The 21467-nt window shown below is 41.8% G+C and overlaps 1 protein-coding gene across 4 annotated transcripts in view; it reads right to left on the bottom strand.

Moving 5' to 3' along the window:
• sox2 (SRY-box transcription factor 2) overlaps window positions 1-21467 on the bottom strand; it is a 152821-nt gene that overhangs the window by 100541 nt on the left and 30813 nt on the right. The window contains exon 4 of one of the 4 annotated variants that reach the window (XR_006843519.1): window positions 19870-20405. The exons of the other annotated variants lie outside the window; for them this stretch is intronic. The gene's annotated coding sequence lies outside the window, so the exon portion shown is untranslated. Of the gene's footprint in view, window positions 1-19869; window positions 20406-21467 lie in introns of those variants that run through there. 4 annotated transcript variants of the gene reach the window in all.

Here is a 21467-nt window from a genome sequence, read left to right as displayed (position 1 = left end):
ATAGAATAAACCAATAAGCTTATGATTAACAGTGATTTTAGAAGCACTGCAGTGCTTGTTAAAGGACTAGCTGTGTGAACATCACAGTCTATTGTGGTTCATGCTGTAAATTAATTTTGAAACTTTTAACAAGTAGAAGTCCTGACTTTGTTTTTTCTTCACCGGTAAGCTGCTCTTCTTCTTCTTCTGCCTTCCTTAATTTCCTGTCATTCCAGTTTACTTTGTCATTCCCACAGTTAATGACCCAGTCCCGCCCCTGCTAGTTATCGGCCGCCCTGCTCGTCATGCGTCATGATTACCGGAGCACCAATCAATTGTCAGTCCCTCCGATGAAGTCACAGGCCAGCGGGGCTGCCATTAAAACACAGAGAAATCACCGTGGTAACGCAGACTGTTCTGCCATGACGGTGGTCGCGGTAGCTGTGGGAGAGGGTTTACTGGAAGGGAAGTGTGTGTGTGTGAGTGTGAGTGTGAGTGTGAGTGTGTGTGTGTGTGTGTGTGTGTGCATGTGTTATTCAATGGTGTCTGGGACACCGGGTTGAGTCAGCCATTACCCAGAAGCCACTGCAGCTTCGGAGTAGAAAGGGAGCACTGTCTCCCAAGGTCTGACACATACACACATTGAGAATGTCTGATCACACACACACACACACACCCCTCCTGGTTGCTTGCTAAGCCAGTTGACCTTTACACAGGCCACCCACAGCTGACCCGTCCTCTACCATGTGACGAGGTGGGAGGCCGACACCTCTACACTGTCCCATGGCTACACACACACACACGCAAAGACAGTCAAGTCATGTTGGCGCTACACGTTTTGCAAACCAGAGACACATTAGTTTTGTACTCGTGCTGCACAAGTCAGCTTGTCTGCGAGTGTTTGGAAGACTGAGAGGCTCTAAGTGAGCACATTAGTCCTGTACAAAGTTTTATTGCTGTGCCTTTGCAGGAGAAATGAGCCCACTGCACCGCATCTCCCAGTCAGCACAGATGAAGTGACAGGTAGTTGTGTTGTAGCTTAGAACACATGTAGTCACAGTAGCTCTTGATGGACATCTTAACACAAAGTCCATGGAGCTTTCTATCAAATCACATGACCTTCACAGGCAGGAGGAGTTTGCCAAGTTTGTCATGGAACTGTTCACATTTAAATTAATTCTGAACAGTTTCAGGACTTTGGACTTTAACTGCTGTTTTTAAGGTCAAGAATGAACTTTGAACCAGTGTGTCCTTTTCATCCCAGGCAGCTGTGGCCTAGAGGTTTGAGAAGCGGTTTGTGACTGGAGAGTCGCTGGTTTGATTCCACCCCGGACTGGGAGAAAAAATTTGGGTGTGGTCAAGTTATTGATCAGTTATGGTTCCACCCCCACCCCCCCCTGCAATTGCTCCCCAGGTGCCTGACATGGCAGCCCACTGCTCCTGTGTGTTTCAATCAGAGATGGGTTAAATGCAGGGAAATAATGTTGGTGTATGTAAAAAAAAAAATATAGTGACAAAATAAACTTGACTCCCATGAATTAAAAAAAAACTTCTTACCGCCTCGTCTTATCAGAAAAGGTGATAAAATAAGAAAAAGATAAAATCCGCAATAGTTCAATTATACAAAGGATTTGGGGGGGTGTTTCACTGCTATGGCACTATAGCAAGTGAAAGTGAATTGTGATCTTTTCCACAACTTTCTCTCCTCCTCCTCCCAAACTCCTCCATGGAGTCTGAGTCACAGAAGAAGAGTTGGATTGGGGGAGGGGGGTCCACCCAAGTGCTCTTTTAGGCATAACACATTTACAGTTTTACAGCAGACTTTGGAGCAGAGAGAGTGTGAGTCAGAAAATCGGCTTTTTTTGCAAACACTGGTGCTGACTGAACTGTCACTCACTATTAATAGATGCAGGCTTGTGTCATGATGAGTTGCTCCTCTTCGTCAGACTGCATATGTGTGTCTTTAGTGTGTGTGTGTGTGTGTGTGTGTGTGTGTGTGTTCATCTTTCCCCTGCTGCCAAGGGCCCCATTCCCATCCCTTGATCTGGAACAATGTGCTTCAGTCAGAGAGTGAGAGGGACAGAGCTGCCTTAGAAAATGCCCCCCCCCAACATGTCCATATACACACACATACACACACACATAAACTCTCACTTCCCAACAGTTTCAACCCACTCAAAAAAAAAAAAAAAAAAACAGCTGAGCAGCACTCCTGCATCCAAACAACAATAAACCTAAACATGAACATATGATTTCAGTTTCTCACACATTAAATGCAGCATTTCAACAAGATTTTTCCCCAGAGCACAAACACTCGGACACATTTTCACCAACAGGGCCCCGTCCCATGAATAGCAAGTGCCCAACTATGCCAGAGGTCACGTCCACGCTCCACTCCCCACTGCTTTCCCAACCAGCCCCCTCATTAGGGAAATGTTTGTCCCAGCTGGGAAGGTGGGACGGGTGAGAAACGGCAAAGAAAAACAGGGAGGGAGGGGACAGAGCAGTCGTTACAGAAAGTAAGGATGTCTGAGGGGCTTCAATAACTAATTGCAGTTGACTGCTTTTCTTGCCAGATTTTGTCACTTAAAGCTCCCACAAAAGGTTTGCAGACTTTTCAGTAGAGGGAGAAATTCTCTTGAGTTCCCCTCCATCTGAAAACTCTTACAGCCCATGTTTGTGCTCCGTCATATTCACACACACACACACAGACAAAGTGAGGGTCAGCAGTTTGCACTGTGTGCACAGAAATGGGCACATTGGCAAAAAGTGTTTACCATTCAGGAGACGGAAGAGCATCAAATGAAGGAATGAAAATGCACACTCAAAAGAGAAGAGCTTGTTTGGATGCGCCAGCGTCAATGTAAGAGTGAGAAATTAAATGCAAAGCTATTTGTAAGTGTTCATTTTTATGTGGACAGTAATATTTCAAGAGTGTGCTGATGTAATGAAAAAAGACTGTGGGTCAGCACATGTGCTGCTCTGAGAGAAAGAAGTTTACTTTGTGCTTCCATATTAAGTGTAAGTCTGAGTGGGCACAACTCAACTGAAAACAATTAGGCAATTCATCAATTAGTCAACCAAAAGAAAATCAAGATTTCAGAATTTTGATGATCAGTTAATAGTTTTTATAAAGGAAATATGACAAACATTTACTTCTTCCAACTGGTACTTTGGGGTTTTAGAAGTGAGTCTGCGTTACCTGCCTTCTGTGATACTAAGCTGAATGTTTCCGGATTGCAGTCTGCAGTTTTTTTTTTTTTCTGGCATTTTAGAGACCAAACAATGACTCCATTATTGGAGAACATAATGGTCAAATGAATCGATAATGAATCACAAACGTTGGTTGCAGTCTTTAACTCCAGGTGTTACAATGGTTGAATGACTAACAACTGACAGATATGAGTGATGAAGATGTACAAGAAGATAGCTTTATCTGTACTGGACATACACACACACACACACACACACCGACACTCTCTCCTCTCTTAGTGGCTCCTGCTTCCACTGGATGAATGAAAGCCTCTGTTCTCCCTGGCTCTCGGCCCTCTTCATGCCCCGCTGCTGACTGGCAGATTGGAAGTAACAAATTGCTGCGTCCTCAGAATGATAATTAGCAAAGCCATGAAGGCGGTTTTGTTTAAAGAAGCACAATGTGAGCCAAACTTTCTGGTCTTTCTGATCACCTGACTTGACTTCTGATACCCTGAAACTTTACAAACAACGCAGGATTCAAACTTAAGTTGTCATTTGAAAAGCAGAGTTATTTCTCACGACTGTCCTACAGCCTCCTACAAATCACGAACATCATAAGCTTATTCTGAGGCACGGGGCAAAGGTCCCGGATTGTTTTAAGTCCAGAAAAACCTTCCATTGATGTCTCGGAGAGAAATCTCCATGACACAAATGCTGTATATTATCTTAGATGTGATGAAAACAGAACTTGGCGGCCTTTTCACAATCAAGTCTCTAGAGTGAAGAGAAAGTCTCCTCCCCTCACTCTGCTGCCTTTAGCACAGCTCCAGCATCTCCATCAACAAGTCAATAGAGACTCTGGATCGCCAAGACATTAGCTAGGAAGCTATGGAGGTGAGCAGGGCTTATTATAAGCCTCTTAGTAATTCTGCAGGAGGTGAAGAAATGGTCTCTGTTAGGGGAATCAATCCCTGGGTAATTACCTAGCCACACTGCAGGCTGCTGAGGAGGACTCGAACCGGGCTGAGGCTGGAAAGGCTACTGAGCTTCAGTTCAATAAGAGCCTTTTAGGAGAGCCCATTGTCTCAGACTTAAGAGAGGGGTGCAGACTGATAATGATAATGATGATGACAAAGATGATGATGATAAATACGCAGACAGTAATCAAGTGCCGTTTGATGGACACGAGTGCACAGCAGGGCTCATCAGAGTTTTGCCGCACACGGGCAGCCGATCTATAATCCACCCTTCTTTGAGACTCGCCCACCCTGTACAGGGTCACTTTCCCAGCATGCACCGAGAAAGAGGAATGGAAAAGCCCAGAAGAGCAAACACAGGTATAACAGGTAAACACATTCCTGCTGCATCCCATTTGTTCATCCCCATCCTTTGTTAACCTTGCCAGTTAAATATCATTGTGGCCCTTATCACTTGTCCCTAATAACTCTCAATAGTGACACTTAGGCCTTTCTTCTCCACTCAGAGCAGAGCTTTTAGAATCATCGTAACACCTTTCCTAAACATCAGCTTTTAAATCTGGTTTCAATTCAGCCTGTGAAGTCACGAGTCATGTCTTATTTTTTAGAGTTATTGTCCTGATATCCCTTTTAATTCTTTTTTTCTTTTCTTTCTTTTATTAACTGAAAGTCTTTCCACAATGAAGAGGAAAGATTATGGAGAATTTGAACAAAGCTGCATGAGAGAATGGACAGACAAACTGCCTTGATGGTATATTCTCAGTTATGGTGAAAAATATTTCCTGGCTGCGTTTCAAACTGAAGGAAGGATCCTCAAACAGCTGAATTTCAAGGATGCTACATCATCAAAGGACTCTTCCAATGTCTCGGATTCATAAAATTCTATTATTTTGTAAGTGCAAGCCTAAAATCGTTTTATACATCACTGTAGTTATATTTGTCCTCATTAACCATATAATGAACACATACAAAATTTCCCCATCTTCATGTGCATTCATTTAATGGCATAAAACTGATGGTTGTCAAATTAAAAGTTTTAGGAAATTCCTGCAAATTACATCTTTAATTTTGTCATATTCATATTTTTCATCAGTTCTATCTGGTATTTTCTTCAGCAAATAACAAATATAATTACTTATTGAGCAAACTGATAGCTAAAGATGCAGACAGACATGCAGGTGGACAGACGGGTTAGCAGACAGATAAAAAAGAAAGTCAGACCGACAGGCAGGCAGACAGAAAAACAAGCTGAAGCCTTGCTACTCTGACACCTGGGAAGCTATTTGCAACAACGCACACAGAAAGGGGATATGGAAAAAAGCTAAAAGAGAGAAACTAGATAAAGTAAAAGCACTCCTTCATATGAAATCAAGAGTTTAGGGGGCAGAGTTCAGCAATAAGTGGCGCTGCTACAACATGGTGCAAAAAAAAATTAATTTCACGTTCTTTAATTTTCAGAATAAAATGGCCAGCCGTTTCAGGTCGAATAATTGTTTGAACCAATGATTTTATCATTAATCCGACAGCGGCCCCCGAGAGCTGGGGGTCACACCGGAGGTTGATTAGGTACGAGGCAGCACAAAGAGCCCTCCAGTCGATGCCATTGAAAAGGAGCAAGTCATTTAGATTGTGAATTGGTCCCAGGGCTGCGAGGCTCGCTCCATTACAGGCCATTTTCAATTTCAGCCTCACAATAAACATCAAGCCGGGCCAAGGAAATTACAGCATCTTGGAGATGTAGCCGAACAGATAGGTGGGGTACGGACAAGATGACATGACTGGAGGGAGAGGAGGAGCGGGTAATGGTAAGGGCTGAAGGAAGAGAGAAAGAGCAGAGATTATCCAAAGTGGAAGACTGAGAGAAAGAACTCTGATAGAGTTTAACATACTGCATATACATGTGACACAATACTAACGCATGTATTAATACCATGTGGGAAGTTTGTCCGCAAGAACTTTCGCTTTTTTATGACTTCGTTCCTGCATTAAGATTCCGTCAGGCTGAAGATAAAGATGGACATCGACAAAACCAAGACTTCAATCAATCACGATTGCATTTGCTTCATAGATCAGACCAACAAATCTCACTCTTACTCTGTTATGGTACAAGCCAATTAATGTTGGGCTTCAGAGAAGAAAATGTAATGAAGAGTGAACAAAGAAATATATTTATTATGCCAAGGACAAACCACAAACTACAATTATTTGTCCTTCTAATGGTGTCAGGCGCGGATTCACACATAATCTAGAAGCAGGCATATGTTTGTCCCAAACATCTTTTCACCATCATGAATACAAGCACAAATGCAATTTGTTTACATATGAAATATCTGTAAAGACCATTCAACTTTAATTCCATTGGTTTCATTTGTGCTCATGCTTCAAATCATTGGCAATATTTTAACTGCTTTCTGTAATAATGGTCTTGTTTACTCACAGTGTGTCCATGCGAGGCTGATATTAATGAGAAAACGCATAATTTCATAGAAGCACATCATGGTATTCAAAAAACTAAAAAAAAAAAGTTGTTATTTGTTCTCCATGCAGAGAGGAGAGTTAAGTATGTATGAAGAGACTCACTGACTGAGTTACACAGTCTGTAGCTACCCACAGTCAGTCGGGTAAGTAAAAAAAAATAAAAACAAACAACTGAGTGTTCCTATGATCTCTTTACTGTGTGGCATCAGACGCAAGATGGGGTGTAGGCCACTACTGATTATTTTTCTGCACTAAATAGCAGCAACCAAAAATATCAGATATGTGTGGCCTGATGAGGAGACTATAGGATTCTTCAAAATTGCATTAAACAAAGATAAATACCACATTTCCATCACGTTCCTCACATGGTTTTCCATGGATGGAGATTTGACTGGGCTGGTTATTTTATACATCATCTCAATGTGCCCTCTTTTTCTGCTGTGGTGTAATAGCACCTGACCATGGCACCATGTGTTCAACTACATTTGCATTTGTATCACAGTAGTGGGTGGAGACCATATATAGTATTATAAAAAGTGGAGCTATTGGCTGAGTTTAGCATTATGGCTGTCTCCACTTTGGAGTCAGAAGTGACCATATTTTTTATAATGCAAACAGGAGAGAGGCATACTGCTACGCCATGGATGTGACTGGTCAATCACAAGGTTGCCCCGCCCCAAAACACACCCTGCTTTACCGTCTAATTACCTCTAAATGGGACCATAATCTAGAAAATTAACATCATGCAATATAGCAACTGAGATCATAAACTCATTAGGAGTTTTTTTGAAACCAAAAATGGGTTAAAATGTACTCTACATTTTGATGACTAGTGGTTGTCCATACTCCTTGCTTTGGACACCTTATCAAACTGTGAGATACAGATCTCTAAACTGACTTTCTAAGGTAGTGATCACACTGGTCACCGAAGAACAGATTCACACTGGGGGCCAACTCAGACAGCAGAGTCACCAAACAGTCCTCATAAATGACCTAAGGAGCTGAATACCTTCAAGACACAGTAATCAGGGGTGGATAGTTTCAGCGGAGTCCTCCCTTTCTGCAACATGTGAACCACACATCTCAAGGAGTACACCATGCATGCCTTCACTAGTCTAACAATGAAATAATTAAGCTGCTGGCAAGAAACTGAAGACAAACAGCAGACATCTGCACTGGTTTTCACATAAACCACAGAAGCCCCAAAACTATTCAAGAGACAATCAGGTGGTTTGTCTCAAAGCAATTATCCACATCACCGAACTCCCATGGGTCAGTCATAAGGAATATGGGTGGAGGGATAATCTCAATATGGTAGAAAATGAGCTGTGGTGGTGTGTGTATGTGTGCGTGTTGGGGGAGAATCAGAGTACAGCTGCATATGGTCGATAATGATACCATCTTTTACCTTCAGCTATGGTACTGCTATAAAAACTATACTTACTCAAGAGCCAAAGAAGCTGTAAAAGAACCTTGCAAAGATAAAATGATCTAAAATGACTTATTTGCTCAGATCAAAGGGTAAGCACGAACTTCACAAATGTGACAAACCTTTAATGCTAGTGCGGTGCCGGACAGCTGTCAGCTCTAGAAAAACTAGCCAGACTTTAGGCGTTCATGCCAACATGAAAATTCAGTCTTTATCTGTTCTCCCAAGTGTAAATGGAAACTCACGTGACCCACAAACACACAGCAGATGAACCCTTGTTGCTACACCTAGTCCAACGACCCACAATTTCTGTTTAGCATTAGGAGAGTGTAACTGCTTATGTCTAATATGGCACCCCATAGAAGTTGATTGTAATTATGTTTCAACTGACATTTTAATTAGACATCAAATAGGATGTTAAAAAATAATTACTGAAATGTTTTTGAATTTCTATGAAAATAAAAGGAATAATTTAGATTTAGCTCCATACAAGGCCACAAGAATCTGAAAGAGAAGCAGCTAAACAAAAACCAAAGCAATAAAAAAAAAATCTTCCTCTGTGGTGGTATTAAGAACATTAAACAGTGGCGTTTTCTCTCCATCTGTGGCAGAAAATCAATGGTCGCGGCCCTCGAGGACAGCCGAAGGCTAATTTTACCCTGCATTTTCTCTGGCAGCTAATCCCGCGGCCAGGAGCTAAACCAGGCAGAGCAAGATGAGGAAGAGGAGCAGAGAAGAAAAGGAAGAGAGATCTCCCTCCCTAAATGAATATTATCAGCATGAAAACAAAGTGACTACCTGAACAAAGTCTATTTTACAGAACCACTTCAATAGTTTTCATCCCTATCTCTCCCCTTCTCTCCCTCTCTGTGGGGTGACTGGGGGTATATATCTGTATATGCACTCCAAATACTACCTACCTACCCCCAGCTACCCAAAAAGCCACATGCACATACTACATAGAGGGCAGAGCCATGAAGACACCCCCACACACATGCAGACGGCTGTAATCGTAGGAAACCTGATCGAGGAGCTCCATGGCAAAAGCTATTTTAAGACTAAAGGCAAACTTTCTCATGTATTTCCACTGAAGATTCACCTATTTGTTCAATTTATTTCCAAAGAAGTGGAAGGTAGCTATTTGCCTTAGCTCCTCCCATTTTCAAATTGTGTGTCCCTGTGTGATTTTGTAGATTTGGGTCAGACTTCTGATTCAGACTTCTCCTGAATCTGCAGACAAACTAAGAAACAGCGATGCGAAGGGAGGGATGTGACAGTGGGTGGCAGCAACTCCCCAAAGCCTACACACTCCTGCTGCTGGACATAAAGCAAGAAGAAGATATCATCCCTTTACTGAAAAAGGCTGCTACCCTGAGCCCTCATCATATCTTCATTTATCCATGTTAATTTATTTTTATTATTCCACACCAAAAAATGCTCTTGTGATTTAGATGGTACTGTTGTTTTTCAAATAGCTGGTAATTTCAGTCAGGTTGGGTTTTTATGCAAAGAATTATGTATAAAAAATGAAAAGCACTTCCATATTTGCCTTTCTAAGAAACACAAGCATGCATGCCCCTCTGTGTGTGTGTGCGCATCACAGCTCTGACTTGCGCACAAAGAGATGGAGAGAAGTGCTGTTTTAGTCATTAAGGAAATGAAGTGAGGGGTGAAATCTACTGAGGGAGATAAATTTCTATAGAGTCATGGTACATGCTCTATCACAGCAGGCACCCCACACACACACGCACACACACACACCTTTCTGCTCTGCACTGTTGCATGGGAACAACACACTCAGCTACAGAATGTGTGTGATTCTGTGTTTATATGCATGCTGATAAACATGTGTTTATGCAAAGTGTTGCAACCATGTCAGCACAGCCCTTATGAGACCAAACAGAATGACTCACTCACTATGCAAGTGGAGTGAAAATATTGAGGCAAAACTTCAAAACTGCTGAAATAAATCTGTTTCAAATGTCTATAAATCCACAAGAAAAAGGGGCAGCATTTGTGACTAACATCTGATCACACTGACATGTAATGATATCATGTCACTCACTGTGCTCTGCTGTCAAGTTATATGACAAAATGTGTACATGAATTCACAACTTTGTGAGCAGACGATGACCGGCCTTGCAACCTGTAAAAATGACCGCTGGACTATAAAGTCTATGGTGAAGACCCAGTTAACAACCTTGGCCAGCCTCGCCGCGGATCTCATTCACAGGCATCGAAAACCGCTGAACCTCTGTCTGCTTCACACACACCCTCTTTAATGGGAGGATGATACCGAGTCGGGGGGGTAAATAGGATGAGAGAAATAGACAAAAAAGAGGGTAGAGAAAAAAGAATGGAAAGGGAGAGAGGGGGAGACAGAATGAGAGAGAAAGGCAAAAAGGAGGGTAGCCACGTCTTCCACATCACTGCCTTCAATTTAACACAGGTGGTAAAGTTAGCAGATAACACTGATAGTTTCACCAAGGCTTCGCATGAGTAATGATACACAACACACACACACACACACACATTTCTACCTCCCCCAGCATGTAATGGGTAGGAGCACAGATAGAGAGACGCTGGAATCCAAGGACAAAAAGAGAAAAGCGGAAAAAAAAAGAGGAGGGGTGGGAGAAAGAAAAAACCCATCAGTCTGCCTATTTCTGTGTGTGTGTGTGTGTGTCTGTGTGTGTGTGTGTGTGTGTGTGTGTGTGTGTGTGTGTGTGTGTGTACTTGTCAGTTACACAGGGCTGAGATAGTTTATTAACCTCTCAGGCCTGTAGGTCACTTCAGAACCATAGGTTAAGACCTGAGGGGTAATTGATGAAGTACACCATCATGCTGACCACATCTCCACACCACAGAAACACATGTACATTTTTTTTTCCTTTAAATACACCGGCAGTTCATTTAGACTTCCTGCTGCCTGTAGAGGCCTACAGGTCTGCAAGAGCTAACCTCATCCATCCTCCAGGGGCATTACAAAAATGTACAGTAACTGGTTAGTTGGTAAATTCACCTCTAGATGTGTGCCCTATCAGCTGTTGGTAAGCTTCAGTGCTGTTCAGCTAAGGCTCATTACTCTTTGTTTTGAACTGTTGAACAACTTATCCAAACATTCCCTAGTGTTTATTTACATCAGGAAATCTGGCTGCAGAACACATTGTAAAAATTTGCAGCATAAACCACAGTTTTGTGTTTTATTATCTATTTTTTATTCATTCTTGAAGGCCAAGCTGAATTGTCTTGCTCAACTTAACCTTACAAAGAAAAGTTGATCCACATCTCAAATACCCAGAGACTGAACAAGTCCTCATACCAGAAGTAAATAAAGTACAAGTCGCTTCACAGCATCTTGACTCAAATGATCTCTGAGTGAACAAGGCCTACAGGTGTGCAACACCAAGACAACCTCATCTCAGAAAACTGACCCTGTTTTTCCAGCAGAATTACAAAACTAACTGATTGGTTGGTAAATTCACCTCCAATCACGTGCCCCACAGGCTGTTGGTAAGCGCCAGCTTCCCTTCAATTGAGGCATCACAACAACTTGAGGTTTGGTTACGAGTAGAAACAGATTATTGTCATGTTTCAGAGAAACCAGAGTGGAAGTCAGATTTTACTTAAACATCCAACCCAATGTTCTCTCTTCTGTGATGGTAGAAGAACACCAAACCGATGTCATCTCTGCTCATTACAGGAGACAGCAATTACTCCAGACCACAGGACTTTGCTCGTCATGAAAATGTACACAGAGGTCATTTTAAGTGTATGAACAAATGCTGAGCGCTGTTGAATAACAGTAAAACTCACAAGTTTTCCTTGTCAGTTTCTCACGTGCAGAGAAACACATTCATCTCCTTATGTGAACAGTAAGAAAACAATGCTGCAGAATTCGCTCACTACACATCAAAAAAATAAAAAATAAACAGGAGTGATGGTGTCTGGCAGGTAAAGCTGTCCTCCTCCTAGACAATCAACACTTCCCTCATCCTCATTAGCAATAAATCAAAGACTCTGACGAGACGACAAGAGACAAACACTGCGACTGTCACAATATCCCTCTTTTGTTTGAGGCCACTGCGTCGTTCGTTAAGGTGCGATCAAAGCAGCTTAATGATGAGCAGAGGAAGATAAATGAGGAACCTTAATGAGTGACGGGAAACGAAGAATGACTACTCTCTTGTGGATATATTCAGTACATTCATATTCGCTGCCGTTGTGTGTCTGTGAGCTACAAAAGAGCGTTTGTGTGTGTGAGTGCGTTTGAGTGTGAATGGAGGTAATGGGCAGTACAGCTGGCCTGCACTCAGCTTAAATGCTGCCTGATTGTTTTAGCTCATCCTGGATTTGAGGATGGAGATGGTGTTGTTGTTCGAACAAATATACAGCGCAGCAAGCGCACATCTGTGGGGCGCTAACAGGTGTGGAAGAGACGAGAGGGGAGATGGTGTCACAGAGAGAGAGAGCGCTTTGGAAACCATCCCAGCACCAAGAAGGAAAATTAAAAAGAAAATCAAAGCTTTTTTGCCTGTCCACTTGAATATGTTAGTATATGAGTGAATCCACATTATATCAGCTGTGTTACATCAGTTAAATACTGGCAGATTCAGTTTAGAGGAGCCACAATCAGATCATCACAGCACCATGAGCAGATGGCTGCATGTTGGGGAAAAAAAAACAAAACGAAACACACTGTACACTAGCAGTGTTTACAGAGGTGAGTCACAATTTATCTCAGTAAAATCACACTACGTGGCTAAATGTGTCTGGGCAGCGGACACCCTGACGTTACATAAATTTGTGCTTGCTGGGTATCTCATTTCAAAACAATTTGCTGCTATGACAGTATTCTGGTTTCAGGCAGATTTTGGAACCTGGCAGCAGTGATTTGTTCCCGTTCAGCCACAGGAGCATCGGTGAGGTGGAGCACCGATGTAGGGCAACAGGGCCAGGCAAGCAGCTGGTCCTCCACTCCATCGCGAAGGTGTTGGATGAGGTGAGGTCAAGACTTTACGCAAGTTTCACTGCGTGCTGTAGCATTATGGTTTCCCTTACTTGGAACCAGGACAAGAGGAAGAGCCCCACACCAAAACTACGTTCAAAACCAGATGAACAGCAAATTAGAGTCGAACAAGCGTGAAAGCTGTTCTCCATCTTAACCCAACCACACGACATGGCTGGAGTTCAACAATGCAGTACTTTAATCGGTGTGTGTTAGCTGTCCAGTGACCACACAGCAGCCCTATACCAAAGATGAAAGTTTATGTTTTTTCTCACCCACAAACTCTGTTTTTTTCTCCATCTCCTGCCACTTTTCCCTCCATCCATCCCTCCATCCGTGCCCCAGCAGGGCTCTCTCTCTCTCTCTCGCAGCACAGAGCAGATTATGGACAACAGCGAGCTTCAGCTGCCGCCACCGTTAGAAGACTAAGACGTTTTAATTTCTTACTTTTTATCATAGCAACGCAGGCCACTTTCAAACTACTTCCCTTTTCGCCCAGTTCCCCTTCCAAGCCGCCCAAATCTGCGCCTCTCCCGCCCCAAAATCTTCACTGCCCAACAGTCCCCGGATGACCTCCCCTCCCTGAAATCTGGCTAGAGCTCCAATCTTGGCTTGATGGGGTGCGTGGAATTAAAAACCAGGCAATTACAGTGAAAAAATTGAAATCTTGTGTTTTGTATGGGAGTGGTGTGCCGAGGGGGGGGAGGGGATTAGGCTAAAGCTGGACTGGCGGTTGAATGCTGAATGAACCGAAGGGTCCCTGAAAGACGCCACTTGTTATTAGAGTGTGTAAACACTGCCAAGCTGCTGAGAAGCTGGTAAAAACACATCGGACATAAAGACGATGCCTGTGGACACGTCGTATTATCCCTCAGTACATTAACTGGCTGCTAAATACTTAGCTTGAGGATTCCAGCTCGTCCCCCTCCTCCATTTCTCTCCCTCAAAGTATCTCCCCCTCTGTAATCTTTTCTAGACAATGAGCGACAGAGGGAAGAGATACACAGTGACCAGAAGATAGAGAGAGAGAGAGAGAGAGAGAGAGAGACGGATAACTACAGTAGAAAGTCTATTTGGAGTGTGGGGTTTATCTCCATCTAACACTGTGGGCAAGACACTGATCTTAACCCACATGAGAGGAGAGTTTATTATTAGAAAGCAAATATAGAGTCAACAAAACGAGCCCCATAAATAAGGACAGCTCACTTTTCACACAAACACGCACTGGCCTTGCCACCAATCATCTGAAAGCAGGCGTGAATGAGCTTTATTAGCACCAAGATGCAGACCAAACGCAGATCAGCTTCAGCCAGGAATCCCATCCAAAACAAAACATTATCAGCATACTGGTGTTCCTGCTGCCTGCCCTCCTCCACGTTGGGGCGGGTTGCAAAAGATTTCCTTGAAACCTAGTAAAGTCATACTCGTATTTAGTCCAAACTAGGCTAAGGGAGGCAGCAAATATTAAAATTTGAGAATCTGGAATAAAAGAATGAATAAATTAATTTTGGGAACTCTGGCTGAACAAAATAGCTGCAATGATTTATCTATCATCAAAATGAATGCTAATTCATTTTCTGTAAATAGACTAATTTATGAATCAACCAATTGTTTCAGCTCAACTAAGGACTCAGAAAATGTTTATTTTTTCACTACAATAAATACTGTGGTGACTTTTGTTTTTTTCTGATAAAATTTGGCCAAAATCTTGTGCAGTTTTTAGCTTATTTTGAACAACCCAATTGTGAGAAGCACACTGTTGGAGCAATTTGAAGTCTGCACGTAACTTCAAAACCATTCGGATATAAAATCTTTATATCTGTACACTGAAATCAAAGCTTTCTGCCCCTTCATTACAGAGTTCATTTCATCACGGTTTCCTCTTCACAACACAGTCCAACATACTGAATCTACTGATTTACTTCACTTGAAATTGTTTAACTACAGGTCACCATGCTGACAAGTTAGAACTGAGCATATTATGCATGACAGTTTACAACCAGCAAAAGTGGCAAAGAAGAAAAAAGAATAATTCACCGAAGTTTTCACAAAAAATAGATGCATTAACAGTGCTTGAAAACAGAAATCAAACTACAAATTTCAATCATACATTTGACCGTGAAAAATGTTCTGTAATGTCAAAAAGAGTTATATGGCTGCTGATAAAAAAAAAACAAACAAAAAAAAAACTGTGGAGGAAAACATTTCCTGCTGAAGAAACATAAATTACGATCACATTACAGTCACTTTAAACCAGAAAAATAGGGAATCATTCCCTGGAGTCTTGTGAACTAATCACTGTTGTCTGTGCACACGAACAAAGCCACAGTCAGAATGCTCCTCTTGATTCTCAAGTAGTGTATAAAGCCTAAAACAAGCATGCAAGTGCATTAACCAACAAGGCAGCAATAAGATGTGCAAATATGGCTGTGATTCAGCAGCACTACGGCAGTATAGGCAGTACAGAATGACAGCGATTCAGTGAAATTTTCCTTTTCATCAGTGCCTACATGTGCCTGCTGAACTGCAGTATGTGGCCATTACTCTTCATCATTTCCACACTCCTATGATACACTGTAATTTCACCTTTCTCAGTCCTTGCCATGTGTCACAGGGTTCCATTACAGCAGCATAAACCAGAGGAAGTCTATATTCTTCTTAATATATTGCAACCTATACTCTTTATGTCATTACATCGCACCCCCGCTTCTCCGCTCTGGTGAATGAAACCATCTGCATACTAAGATTACGCCTGTAATTATACAGCCAACAGCACATGCATTGTCTCTATATGTCTCAAATGCACGCACACACACACACACACACACACACACAGTGAGTGTCTGGCCCTGTGAGACCATTATAGTAAACCGCGTGAGCTGCTCCTATTCACAGCTCTCTATTGTTCAGACCAAGGTAAGTAGAGGAGCCTACAGACTGTAACCACCTGCACGCACGCTTGCATACATGCACGTGTGCGCACACACACACACATTGATGTGGAAATGAAAGGAAGGAGAGAGTGAGAAAATAAATATTAGGATGAAAAACAGCTGCTTGTTAGAGGCGCGTGTGTGTGTGTGTGTGTGCACATGTATTTATGTATAAAATTGGATTTGCTACTTATAGTAACGGGGTAACCTTCATCTCTGTGATCCACAATGGAAATTATAACGAGTCCAACCAACATATTCATGGTGTGGGCATGACCATGAGTACAAGATAAAACACTTTTTTACTGTAATTGTCTTTTTAAAGATTAAAAAATATATATATTTAAAACAATTTTCACTCATGTCTATGTCTGTGCACACCCGAAAACTGTTCTAATCTCAGCTGTATAATTTTGAAAATACAGGCTGACACCAGTCAAACATGGAGCTGTGAAAACCTATCCAGCAGGCATGAATGAATTTTCAAAAAGAAACAAGTGATTTGTAAGGGACCGAAGGACAATTAGACCTGATCTGGAATGCAGTTGACCCAAACAGAGAGAACACCAACACTGACAGCAGCATTGTGCAACCAACTGACAAGCAGTAGCAGCTGAGAAGAGCGGCACTACATGTCTTATGGATCAACATCACAGCTTGGGTAAAAATGATTCCGCCTCGTGTGTATTACAAAACACACAGACCAAAAACTAACAACAATACAGTGCCAATACTAGTGTCCAGGTCTCGGTCAGGTGTCTGTTTACAAGGAACCAAGAGGACAAGTGAGGATTATATTGCATTAAAAAAGTGAAGCATTTTAAGCCTAAACTGGCTCTTTGCCAAATGCGGGTCTGACAGTTTTGTGAGTCCCCGGGAGGTTTTCTGGACTGAGGACTGGGACAAGAGCATGTGTCTTTTAATAAACAAATTACAGGGATCCCTACCGGAGAATGTTCATGTCATGATGCAAAGTGAACATAGGCACATATCAAACTTCTAACTACCAAAAAGAAGAGCATCAACCTCAAAAAGTGAGTGAAGACCTTAAGGAAACAACTTAAACGTACAAGACTCACTCTTTGTAAATACACAAAGAAAAAAATAATAGTTTTCTAATAATTTTTTTTAACTATGAATTTTAATCGTCTGTGTAAGTGCGGGGAAAAAGGATCTGAGCATCAGAAAATGGGGTTTCTGGATGTCAAAACTGTCCAGCTGGACAACCGGAGCTGCATGAAAACAGACAGACAACGGAGTCTTTATGTATACGACAGATCTCCTATAGCCTGAGAGGGATCAGGCAGGATAAAACAGGCATACACACCCTCCAGAGGATCTACAGCACATTTCAAATGTACACACACACATGCATTCACACACACAAACACAGATACTGGCATCCTACTCAGTAAACAGTGTATGTATCACTCTAGGCAATGCAACTGACCTTTTTAATCCTTCCTGAAGCCCAACTGAAGTGAAAATAAAGGCCCTAAAACAGACCAAACAAATCTAATGATTTTTTGTAGTTACAAATAGGCAGGAAAGGAGAAAGACACTGGGGAAATGAAAGGGAGGAGTCAAAGGTATACTGGAGCTTATTTGGATATAATAAAAACATCCTTTGAATGATGTATTAGGAATAAGCTCTGAATAGAAACATGTTAAAAAGATTTTTTTAGAATTTAGGTAGTTAATTTTCCCTTTTTTTAAGTAGCTGGACAATACACGTGGTGCTGCTGATGTTGTTAGTCTGCGTGAGAGTAAGTAGCTCGCATGCTTCAGGAGAAAAGAGCCGCTCATCCAAAACTAATAGGTCGACATCCACAGGAAAACACATTCAGCCGTCTCGACGCTGAGGAGTCGCGGTTTTAATTTGCAGGGAGAGATATTTTATCAGAGCAAATACAGGGAGCGGACTGCAAGGTAAACTGACAGTGTTGAAACAGTATGTCGTTTCAGGTAAGACTCCACCTTAACCGGAGCGAGCCGCATTATCTACTCCAACTGGTCGTCAGGAAAGGAAATTAAACTATCAACAGCGCAAAGCACCATGGGGACAGCAGCGAGGACAGATTTGAGAAAAAACAGAAACGTGTGATAGTTTAGAAAAATGCATATAAACAGCAGCGGCCTGTGCGACAGCCACTAGAGGGCGCTGTCACTTGAACGTAAACAGGTCGTTTCGGGGAAATTGCTGACGTTGCCGTTCTTTCTTCTTGAGAGGACAGCGCAGGTTTGCAGAGTCTGTCAAGTGTCACATTTCAAAACTTGGTGACACTACTGGGGAATAGTTTTGATTCTTAAAGCAGCAGGTTGGAGGTCTTAATAATACCACCATAAATAATACCATGTTTCCTTTATTCAAAATATAGCCTTTTTCATCTGCTTGTGGCTAGAAAACAGTAGGATTGGGACCAGGTTTAACTGCCATTTCTAAAATGCTTGTGATGATTACCAAATGATGCCACAGTCTTATTTTTGTTTAGCTTTGGACATCAATCTCATACACACTAACTTCCTGGCTCCACTGTGACACATCATCACTGCTGAAAGTGCCCAATGGGGGCTTATCACCAACATTCCAGGTGTGATAACCATTGATTTTATTTCAGAAAGCGATTTAAATAATCTGGATTAAATAGTTTGCTCAGAGTCAGATTTTCTCACTGCTGATGTATCCTTACCATTTTGACTTCAGCAGTTACTCTGGTGGATATGATGCTATCACATACAACAAAAATGATAAGCAAGACTACACAAATAACACACACGTTGTAGTAAACCGGAATTTTTCTTTGGGCTTGTGCTCTTTCAGTGTTGGCAGAACACTTCATTACACAGCCCGTTAGGTCGCTTAGAGCCAGAAATCATGTAATTCATATTTAACTAGTTATCACCTGTTAGAAACACAGGTATTTGTCTGCATTAATTCCACTTTCTAGTATTTCCACCCATCCCTTTGCTCCAAGTATCTGACATGTTTTTATTAGTTCAGTGTGGTGTTCATTAGAAAAACATACAGGTAGCGTAACCTCCCCGCCTTCTCTCCTCTCTGTGGCTGTGGGAGGCAGCAGAGCGAGGTGGGATGCTGCTTTTTTCCTCTGCTTCTCTCTCTCTCTCTCTCTCTCTCTCTCTCTCTCTTTTTTTTTTACAAGCAGAAAATTGTTTTGTGGTGTTTCACGGCTGACAGGTTATGGTAATCCGGGAGGAGCACCGGTCTGGAAACTAATGAACTCAGAAAGAGAAAGAGGGAGAGAGATGAGGTGGTGGTGTATGGCAGTATTGGGAGCCGAGTTGTTCTTGTATCATTGATGCTTTATTTTACTTGTTCCCACAGATGAAAAAGAACTTGCATTGTGTTTAATTAAAGTGCATTCAGCTCTGAGATGATGTGTTACTCTGAGTGATTGCTTGACTGACTGACTGACAGGTCATGTGGGTTTGATGTGAGAAATAATGCCAGGGAATGGATGCTCAGGGTGAATACTATTTAACCATTTAAATTCCCCCTTAAGCAGCATTACAGTGAGATAAACAATCCTTTTCATGATATTTAACATCACAAAATACATTCTATGTCTGCACATAATGGTGGCCACTGAACTTAAACATGATGAGTCAAATGCTGTGTATGTTTTACCACTGTTTAGGTCGTTCCATCACACTTTATTATTTTGCACGATTTTATATAAGTCTCCTAAATTCATTGTAAATGTCAATGTCATAAGGAAAAACGAATTCATCTGAACAAGGCTTATGATGCTCTGAAGGTCAACGAGATGAAAGAGATCGTGATGAATGATGTATTTATTTTCATTTATTATTTATTAAGCAAAATGCTCAGTGATAATTATTTAATTATTATAAAATAAACCGCAGATTCATGAAATGCAAAACACAATCATTACACCGCAAATTTATACAGTCAACCAAATGCAATTGCCAAAACATGGTACAACAATTGTTTTTTTGTGGTTTTCAGTCTATTTCACAACTGTCTAATCTGAGAGTTTAGTAAGTTTCATATTAAATGTTATGGGTGATAAACCGCACTGACGATAACTGCAACTCCAAAACACTCCAAAAAGTTTTCAAATTTTCTGTGCATATTGCAATAATGTTATTGTGATTTTGCCATGATAATCAAGTACTGAAACTCTGATATAATGACAGCCCTAATAAATATAATAAACTACTTTAGTCTCATGAAATGCACAAAAAACACACCTAAATAGGACCAACGATATCAAACACCGAATTGTTATCAACAACAAAAATAGGGATATTTTGTAGTTTCAGCCCTCACTATGCAGGTGCACAAAAATGCAGCCAGTCAAACAGACTGTGAAGAAAGGTTGAAGGCAGCTGCTGGCCTTGGAAGTTTTAAGGCAATTGTGAAACTGTGAAGACAGCATGAGATGAGAGAGAAACACAATTAAGTCAATGATGAGGAAATACAAACCTGAAAAAGAGAAGATAAACAAGAGTGAGCATTATCAGAGGTACTGAATGGCATCCAGATCCAAGCTGTGACCACAGAATTAACCAATAATATTTATGTTTCAATGGTGGACGAATTGATGGAAGCAACACATGCAAGCACAGCCAGAAACAGGAGGACATGAAAACAACAGGAATCAGACTCCTCAGTGTCTTGTTGTGAGGTGACAGTGCAAACCACTGAGCCACTGTGCCAGTAACACAGTGCAGCTGTGACTCTTCACCTGTGGGTCTTAAGACACTGAGTGGGATGGCAGACATAAGGAATAAAACACACAGCACTTGTCCACATCGAAGGCAGCTTTACAAAAGGGGAAATGGCAAAAAGGAAATAAGATAAAGAAAGTCAAGCAGACACCAAAGCTCAATCAAATCATATGCTAGATGAGGATATGACCGTTAAAAACTGACGCATGTTGTGTGATTTTTTTTCTCTCTAGTGTAGACATATAATAACTCCCCCCTCACACACACACACACACACACACACACACACACAAACGACACCCCTCCCCTCTCCTCCCTCGCACCCTCCTCCCTCCATCAGAGAAAACATATTTCCATTTTAAGGCCTTAAACATGATCAAAGGATCGGCTTAATATAATCAGTTCAAAACCCATTTATTACTGTCTCCCTCTATCCCTCCTCCTCCCCCCCTCCTCCCTTTTCATTCACCCTCCTTCCTTTCCTCACCTCTTTCTGTGTCTTTTATTTTTTCCTCTTCCACCTCTGTCCATCCCTGCCTCTCCACCCTACCTCCCCCACTACCTCTCCATTTCAGCAGCTTGTGTGTGTGTGTGTGTGTGTGTGTGTGTGTGCCCTCAGCTCTATCTAGCCTGAAACAGGTGCTATATAATAGTAAATTAATTAGACAGAGAAGATGCGCCTTGTTCACCACAAAGCCCCTTGTGGCCTGCCAGGGTCTCACACTCACCAACACACACACACCCACAATAAAGCA

This window comes from Scatophagus argus, chromosome 6 (assembly GCF_020382885.2).
Source record: "Scatophagus argus isolate fScaArg1 chromosome 6, fScaArg1.pri, whole genome shotgun sequence".
In the NCBI taxonomy this organism is placed as follows: domain Eukaryota; kingdom Metazoa; phylum Chordata; class Actinopteri; family Scatophagidae; genus Scatophagus; species Scatophagus argus.
This window is presented reverse-complemented; position numbering and strand designations above follow the sequence as displayed.